Below are 8,485 nucleotides of genomic sequence, written 5' to 3' on the forward strand. Positions count from 1 at the left end.
TCTAAAATAGAGTGGTTATGAACGTATAATTTAAAAACTGTATGTGAAACACCTAGAACATTGTCAGGTGTTTTGTAGTTCTCAAAGAATTGAAGCTATAATTTGGCCCCAGGTTAGAACAAACTAGAGCTATGGATTGACTCTACCAGTCAGTAGAAGAGAGCTTTGGAAGATGACCAGGAGACTTCTCTTTTACCTGCACTGATTTGCTCTACCTATTTCCCTTCAGCATCCAAGTATAACATTATGTGCTATTATGGGTCTATGGGATGCGTGTACATTTGCTTACTCAACTGATCGTTTTTATTGTTAGTAAGCATCCTGAATTAATTATGCAAGCAATTTAAATCAAGTACAAAGAATACATCCACAAGATGTATCATTGTATAACGTCAGTCTTGAAAATAAGATCTTAAATAGAAAACTTTATGACTGTATACCACTTATGTCTGTAATGTAACCACAGCCCTTTTTATTCCTTGAATCACCATCTTATCATCAAATTTACAAAAACTCTACTGGGCCAAAATCAGAAAATGAAAAGTGTTTACCTTAAAATAAAATCAACTCATAGGCGGTTACATTATAAATGGGTTCTCTCACTGCCGGGACACGAGTCAGGACTTAGGAAATAAGCAGCAGAGAACAGTGGTGCACAATTAAAGTGTCGCTCAGAAAGGCTGATGACAAGTGTGAGGCCACCAGTGGAAAGATACATCTCCACTTCAGGAGCAGGCTAGGGAGGGAGCACAAGAACATAGGAAAACAAAAGAATACCTCAATATGGCAGGAAGTTAAAATTTGATGGATATTTGCAAATCGCATACTTTTGGAGAAGTAGAGGAGTGAAAACTCTGAATAATCTGGGTTTTGTGACTATGTAGACCATGAGGGGAAACTCTGCAATCACGCCATGTTGGTGTTCCTTCATTTTATCATTGGCTGCTTTTCAAACAATTTCTCTCTTTTCCTTTTCACCCCTATTTTCCATATCACCTTTGATTCATTTATTCTTCCACTCTCTCTTTTTATATGAAATTTCTCTTTTTTTTTTTTTTTTTTCTTTTCTCTAGGCCGTCTGATTATAGCTAAAGCTATATCCCGGGGGCTTTATTTCCAATTCCATTGCCAGCTTATCTTATAACCTGTAACAAACTTCAACACTTCATAGAAGTGCTTGAGTATCAGAGCTAAAAGGAAACTTTACGATTGTTCACTCTAACATTCTCTCATTTTACCGAATGAGAAAAGATGAAATTAAAGCTCAGACAGGTGAAGAGAATTGCCTAGTGTCAAGCAGTTTGTCAACAGCAAAGTCAGACTAGAGCCAGACATCTCAATGACTGCTTCAGAACTTAGAATAGGGAACTATTCTGCTGTTAGTGTCATGAAAGCCACTGGGAAAATACTGGCTCTTGTGTTCTTTAAAGGATCATGTTTTAAAGACCAATGAGTACAGGCAAACTTACGTCGGAAACCACACATACTTAAAGATATCTGTGTTGATAATATAATTAGATGAAAAAGATGAGGTGAATTCAAATGCCAAATGAATTCAGATTAACACACTCTCATCAACATAAGAATGAAAACCATCTTGTGTTTAAAAATGCATTACATAGTTATATGCTACCTTACTGCAAAATGTCTCACAGGGACACGTTAAATACAGTCAATTAAATGGTATGTGTAAGGGAATTTTCCAATCCTAGAGTAGAAAGACATATATATGTGATTCATCTTCCTCACGGTCCAAAATTAAATGTAATAATACAAAAACGGGTGAATTTGTTAGTGTCTATAGAAACTAAGGGAAACCCTGGTGCATAGTGGTTAAGTGCTCAGCTGCTAACTAAAAGGTCAGCAGTTTGAATCCACAAGGTGCTCCTTGGAAACTCAATGGCGCAATTCTACTCTGTCCTGTAGGGTAGCTATGAGTTGGAATCAACTGGACGGCAACGGGTTTTTTTTTTGTATAGAAACTCAAATTAGTGTCCCATACTTTCCTAGGTATCAGGGGAATTTTGGCTAATCCAAATTGGAATGAAACTCTACAGCAAAACTTGAGGATAGTTTTAGCCAAGTAACCCTTTCATGGGAGCATTGTTTTCAGGCTGATAAAACTCTTTCTCCCCCCTCTTGCCTCCCTACAACTGACTTGTTCTTCATTTTAATTTTGGGACTGTGATGATCAAAAAGGCAATCTTACTAGTGTGTAAAAAGTATAGATGGGAGAAGTTTAAATTTGGTGCTATATAGATAACACAAGCACAAACAGGAGGCAATTGGTCCATCCTCTCATGGACCTAAATTAAAATAAAAAAGATAAGTTTTTCAGCTACGGGTTAAGATATGATTGGAAAAGTCACATTTATAACAATAAAGATAAAGAAAATCAAATGAAATCCATCTCTCTGCATATTAGCATAAAGTCTGACTACACATTCAATGACGAGTTAACAGAAAGGAAAAATCACAACTTTGAGATACCGAAAAAAATCTGTATCGTAAAAAGAGAACAAGAGATTCAACACGTAAAGGTATAATGTGTGTGTGTGTCTGTCTGTGTGTGCTATGGAATTACAACTTACATATAAAAACTGTAACTTTTATACTTGTAGAGAGGAAAGTATCTTTACTTATTTAGTTGTTGGTGAAAGTTTACACAGAAAGTTAGGTTCCCCTTTGACAATTTCCACATAAATTGTTCATGACATTAGTTATGTTTATCACATTTGTCAACATTCCCTTTAATGTGTCTATACCCATCCATATGTGCTCAAACACTCGTTTTTACTTTGGTTGTGCTGTGCTCACTTCATCTATATTCAGTGCTTCTTTTCATATTTTAAGGATGCCATTGCATTTTATTCCGGGTTTTATAATTTCTAATGGGAAGTCAGTTGTAAGTCTCAGTGCTGTTTTTCAAAAGGAATGACCATTTTCTGAGATGGCATTGATGATATTCTCTTTGATGTTGGTTTTCAGTAGTTTTTCTAAGATGTGCCTACGCATATGTGTTTGCGTGTATGAATGTGCGTGCGCAGTAAACCATGTTGTTTGTCACCCAGACTTCCCCTCCAAGAAGCATTCATTCTACCAACTTCTGAGAGTGTTAGTAGCCAATAATATTTAATTCAGTATCTCTTTTTGACTCTTTTTAGAAAAGATTCACCTTAATTAAGTTCACATTCCCTTCATGGTGACTATTCACATTCAAATATGAAAATAAAGTGAGAGAAAGTATTTAATTGTATTTAATCAACACTAGATGACTATCCATAATATATAGGGAAATCCCACATCTCTATAATAAAGTAGACAAGGGACTCAGTTAAAAAATGGACAATTTGAAAATGTTGACAAAACTTTTAAATTAGGCAATCCAATCTCTTTATAAGTTTAAGGAGCAAAGAAAACTCTTATTATATGCCAGTTGAAGTAATAATTGGCTCAATCATTTTGGAAACTTTTGCATTAGTAGTAAATTTAAACTCTTTTTAAGTCCACTCATAAGCATATTCTTCAGAGAAATTCCTCCAATTTTTTGACTGGAATATGTATTAAAGAATGTAGCAGCCCTGTTTATTACATCACTTGGAAACAACCCAAATGTCCATTAACAGTTAAATGGAGAAGTAAATTTGCATCTATTTATATAATTGAAGAATGTACAGCAGAACAAATGAATTAACTATACCTACTATATCAGTTTGTTTGTCTCTCAATAAACATACCAGTTAAGCAGCAATTTACCAAAAAATACACACAGAATGATTACCAAATCAAACCAAACCCGTTGCTGCGGAGTTGATTCTGTCTCGTAGTGACCCTACAGGACAGAGTAGAACCGCCCCGCAGGGTTTTCAAGAAGTGGCTGGTGGACTCGAACTGCCAAGCTGTTGGTTATCAGGCAAGCTCTTAACCACTGCGCCACCAGATTTCCCACAGAATGATTACATCAAGGTAAATTTCAAAAATAGAACTCAACAAGATATTATTTAGGAATATATACATATGTAATAAAACTATAAATAAAAATAAGGAACAATTAAAAAAATAATCAGGACACCTTTCACTGCTGAGGGATGGTACTGGGTACAGGCACACATAAGCTGCCCTTGAGATACTAGGAACTTTTCACTTCTTAAACCGGAAAGTGATAACATGGATATTCATTTTGTTTCTTCTTTCTTAATACACTGTTTTACACATTTAAAAAATACATGCCGTATTTCACAGTAACCATTTTTAAAAGGAAGAGGCTAGGGCATAAGAAACGGATACAAAGCACTACACAACTCTTTTAAGGTCTTTTGCTATGCAGAGGGGTAAACAGGTAGAATTGTGGCTGGAAAGAAATACTGTTGTTTTTGATGTTGCTACTTTTAATAAGAGATGTTTTATCATGTTTAAATGATGTTAGAAGTGATCCAGCAGAAAGGAATATAGGAAAAATAGATGTAATGTTATGGTAAAGACATGGAGTAGGAGAGAGGTGATGGGTTTCTGAGGATATTGACACCAAGAGAAGATAAATAACTTGCTTAAGATTTCCAGCTAATAAGTGGCAAAGCCAGGACATCAGGGCTCCCTTATTTTAAGGCCTACTTTAGGTGGCTTAACCCATCTCCATTCACTCCCTATTTCTTATCATCACTTTTCAAATTAAAATTAGTAATGACCTCCTCAACAAGTGGCAGTTTCTTTCCCAGAACCCTAACTCTCTGGAGGCTTCTACACCTCTGTTGCATGGTTCTGTATTCCTGCCTCAAGCCAAATGCCTCTTCCATGTCAATGGCTGAAGCTCACCCCTCATTCAGATCGAGAGAGAGAATAACATAATAGTTGAGAGCTGGGCCTTTAGCCTCAGACCTATCAGAGTCTGAATCTTGGTACTGTCACTTCCTGTGTGACCATAAGCAACTTAACGTTTATAAGTCTCACTTTCCTCCCCTGCAAAATGAAAACACTATCTCACAGACTGTTGTTAAGTCTAATAAGCACCTACTTCATAAGAATATTGTGGAGACAAAATGCTATTTTGTGTGTAGTGCTTAAAGTGGTGGTGCATACTTTGGACACAATAATTATTAGTTAGTATTATTTCATAAGGTATTTGCAGTGAAGAAATTGTTGGCCTTGCAAAATTCTATCGTGCCATCTCTGGCATCCTTTCAATCACCAAGGCCGTATATTCCAACTACCAATCCTTCTTCTTTATTCCCAACTTTCACATTTGAATCACCAGTAATTATCAATGCACCTTGATTGCATGTTTGATCAATTTCAGACTGCAGAAGTTGGTAAAAATCTTCAATTTCTTCATCTCTGACCTTAGTGGTTGGTAAGTAAATTCAAATAACAATAGTAGTAACTGGTCTTCCTTTTAGGCATATGGATATTATCCTATCACTGATAGGTTTGTACTTCAGGATAGGTCTTGAAATGTTCTTTTTGATGATGAATGCAATGCCATTCCTCTTTAATTTGTCATTCCCAGCATAGTAGACCATATGATTGGCTGATTCAAAATGGCCAATTATAGACCATTTCAGCTCACTAATGCCTAGGATATTAATACTTATGCATTCCATTTCGTTTTTGGCAAGTTCTAGTTTTCCTAGATTCATACTTTATACATTTCATGTTATTATTATTAATGGATATTAATAATACTTTGGAGTCATGCCACATCAGCAAATGAAGATCCTGAAAGCTTGACTCCATCTACGTCATTAAGGTCAACTCTGTTCTGTGGAGGAAACTCTTCCCCAGTCATATTTTGAGTGCTTTCCAACCTGAAGGGCTCATCTTCTGGCACTGTATCAGACAGTGGTTCACTGCTATTCATAAGGTTTTCATGGCCAATTTTTTTCAGAATTAGACTGCCAGGTCCTTCTTCCTAGTCTGTCTTAGTCTGGAAGCTCCACTGAAACCTATCCACCAAGGGTGACCCTGCTGTTATTTGAAATACTGAAGGCAAAGCTTCCAGTGTCACAGCATCACAAAAGCCACCATAGTACCAAAACGATGAGTAAACAGGTGGACCTCATCAGATAGAATACACAGGAATCAAATTGACTACATCTCTAAAAAGGGACGATGGGATAGCTCAATATAATCAGTCAGAACAAGGCCAGAGACCCACCACGGAACAAACCATCAATTGCTGATATGCAAATTCAGGCTGAAAATAAAGAGAATTAGAACAAGTTCACGAGAGCCAAAGTATGACCTTGAGTATATCCTATCTGAATTTAGAGAACATCTCAAGAATAGATTTGATGCACTGAACACTAATGACTAAAAACCAGACAGGTTATGGAATGACATCAAGGACAACATACATGAAGAAAGCAAGAGTTCATTAAAAGACAGGAAAGCAAGAAGAGACCAAAATAAATGTCAAAATAAACTCCGAAAATTGCTCTTCAATATAGAGTAGCTAAAACAAAAGGAAGAAATGGTAAAGTAAAAGAGCTGAACAGAAGATTTCAAAGGGCAGCTAGAGAAGACAAAGTAAATTATTATAATGAAAGGTGCAAAGACCTGGAGTTGGAAAACCAAAAGGAAAGAAAACCCTTAGCATTTCTCAAGCTGAAAGAACTGAAGAAAAAAAAAAATCAAGCATCGAGTTGCAATATTGAAGGATTCTGCAGGGAAAATATTAAACAACACAGGGAGCATCTAAAGAAGATGGAAGGAATACACAGTCACTGTAGCAAATGAGTTGGTCGATGTTCAACCATTTCAGGAGGTAGCATATGGTCAAGAACCTATGGTACCGAAGGAAGAGGTCCAAGCTGCACTGAAGGTATTGGTAAAAAACAAGGCTCCAAGAACTGACTGAATACCAATTGAGACATTACAACAAATGGATGTAGTACTGGAAGTGCTCACTCATCTATGCCAAGAAATTTGGAAGACAGCTACCTGGTGAACTGACTGGAAGACATCCATATTTATGCCTATTCCCAAGAAAGGTCATCCAAACAAATGTGGAAATTATCAAATAATATCATTATAATCACACAGACGTAAAATTTTGCTGAGGATCATTCAAAAGTGTTTACAGTAGTACATTGACAAGGAACTACCAGAAATTCAAGCTGGATTCAGAAGAGGACATGGAACAAGGGATACCATTGCTGATGTCAGATGGATCATGCCTGAAAGCAGAGAATACTAGAAATATGTTTACCTGTGTTTTATGGACTATGTAAAGGCATTCAACTGTGTGGATCATAACAAATTATGGATAACATTGCAAAGAATGAGAATTCCAAAACACTAAATTGTGTTCATGAGGAATCTGTACTTGGACCCAGAGGCAGTAATTTGAACAGAACTAGGGGATGTTCATGGTTTAAAATCAAGAAAAGTGTGACTCATACTTATTTAATCTATATGCTGATCAAATAATCCAAGAAGCTGGACTATATGAGGAAGAATGCAGCATTAGGATAGGAGGAAGGGTCATTAACAACCCGCAATATGCAGATGACACAACCTTGCTTGCTGAAAGTGAAGAGGACTTGAAACACTTACTGATGAAGATCAAAGACCACAGCCTTCAATATGGATTACACCTCAACATGAAGAAAACCAAAATTCTTACAACTGGAGCAATAAGCAACAATGTGATAAATGAAGAAAAGACTGAAGTTGTTAAGGATTTAATTTTACTTGGGTCCACAATCAACACTCATGGAAGCAGCAGTCAAGAGATCAAATGATGCATTGCATTGGGCAAATCTACTGTAAAAGATCTCTTTAAAGTGCTAAAAACAAAGATGTCACTTTAAGGACTAAGGTGTGCTTGAATGAAGGTGTAATGTTTTCAATCGCTTCATATTCATGTGAAAACTGGACAATGAATAAAGAAGACTGAAGAAGAATTGATGCCTTTGAATTATGGTGTTGGTGAAGAATATTGAATATACTATGGACTGGTATATTCAGAAAAACAAAACTAATCTGTCTTGGAAGAAGTACAGCCAGAATGCTCATTAGAAGTAAAGATGGGAAGACTTCATCTCACATACTTTGGACATGTTATCAGGAGCGACCAGTTCCTGAAGAATGTCATCCTTCTTGGTAAAGTAGAAGGTCAGCGAAAAAGAGGAAGACCCTCAATGAGTTGGATTGACACAGTGGCTGCAACAATGGACTCAAGCGTAACAACAATTGTGAGGATGGTTCAGGACTGGGCAGTGCTTCTTTCTGTTGTACATAGGGTCGCTATGAATCAGAACCGACTTGAAGACACCTTACAAACAACAACAACAACAACATTATTTCATAAAGCTGTAGGCTTCCACTGACCTTAATGAGAATAGTGTATCTGGGACTGCTGAGTTTACTTGGACTGAAGAATAGGTATTAGTGCTACCTTGGCCAAGCCATTCACCAGGTATAGACTCCAATTCCTGAATACGAAATGATGAAATGGATCTCCAAATTCACAATATTTTAAAATTTA

Source organism: Trichechus manatus, unplaced genomic scaffold (assembly GCF_000243295.1).
Source record: "Trichechus manatus latirostris isolate Lorelei unplaced genomic scaffold, TriManLat1.0 scaffold00271, whole genome shotgun sequence".
Lineage (NCBI taxonomy): Eukaryota > Metazoa > Chordata > Mammalia > Sirenia > Trichechidae > Trichechus > Trichechus manatus.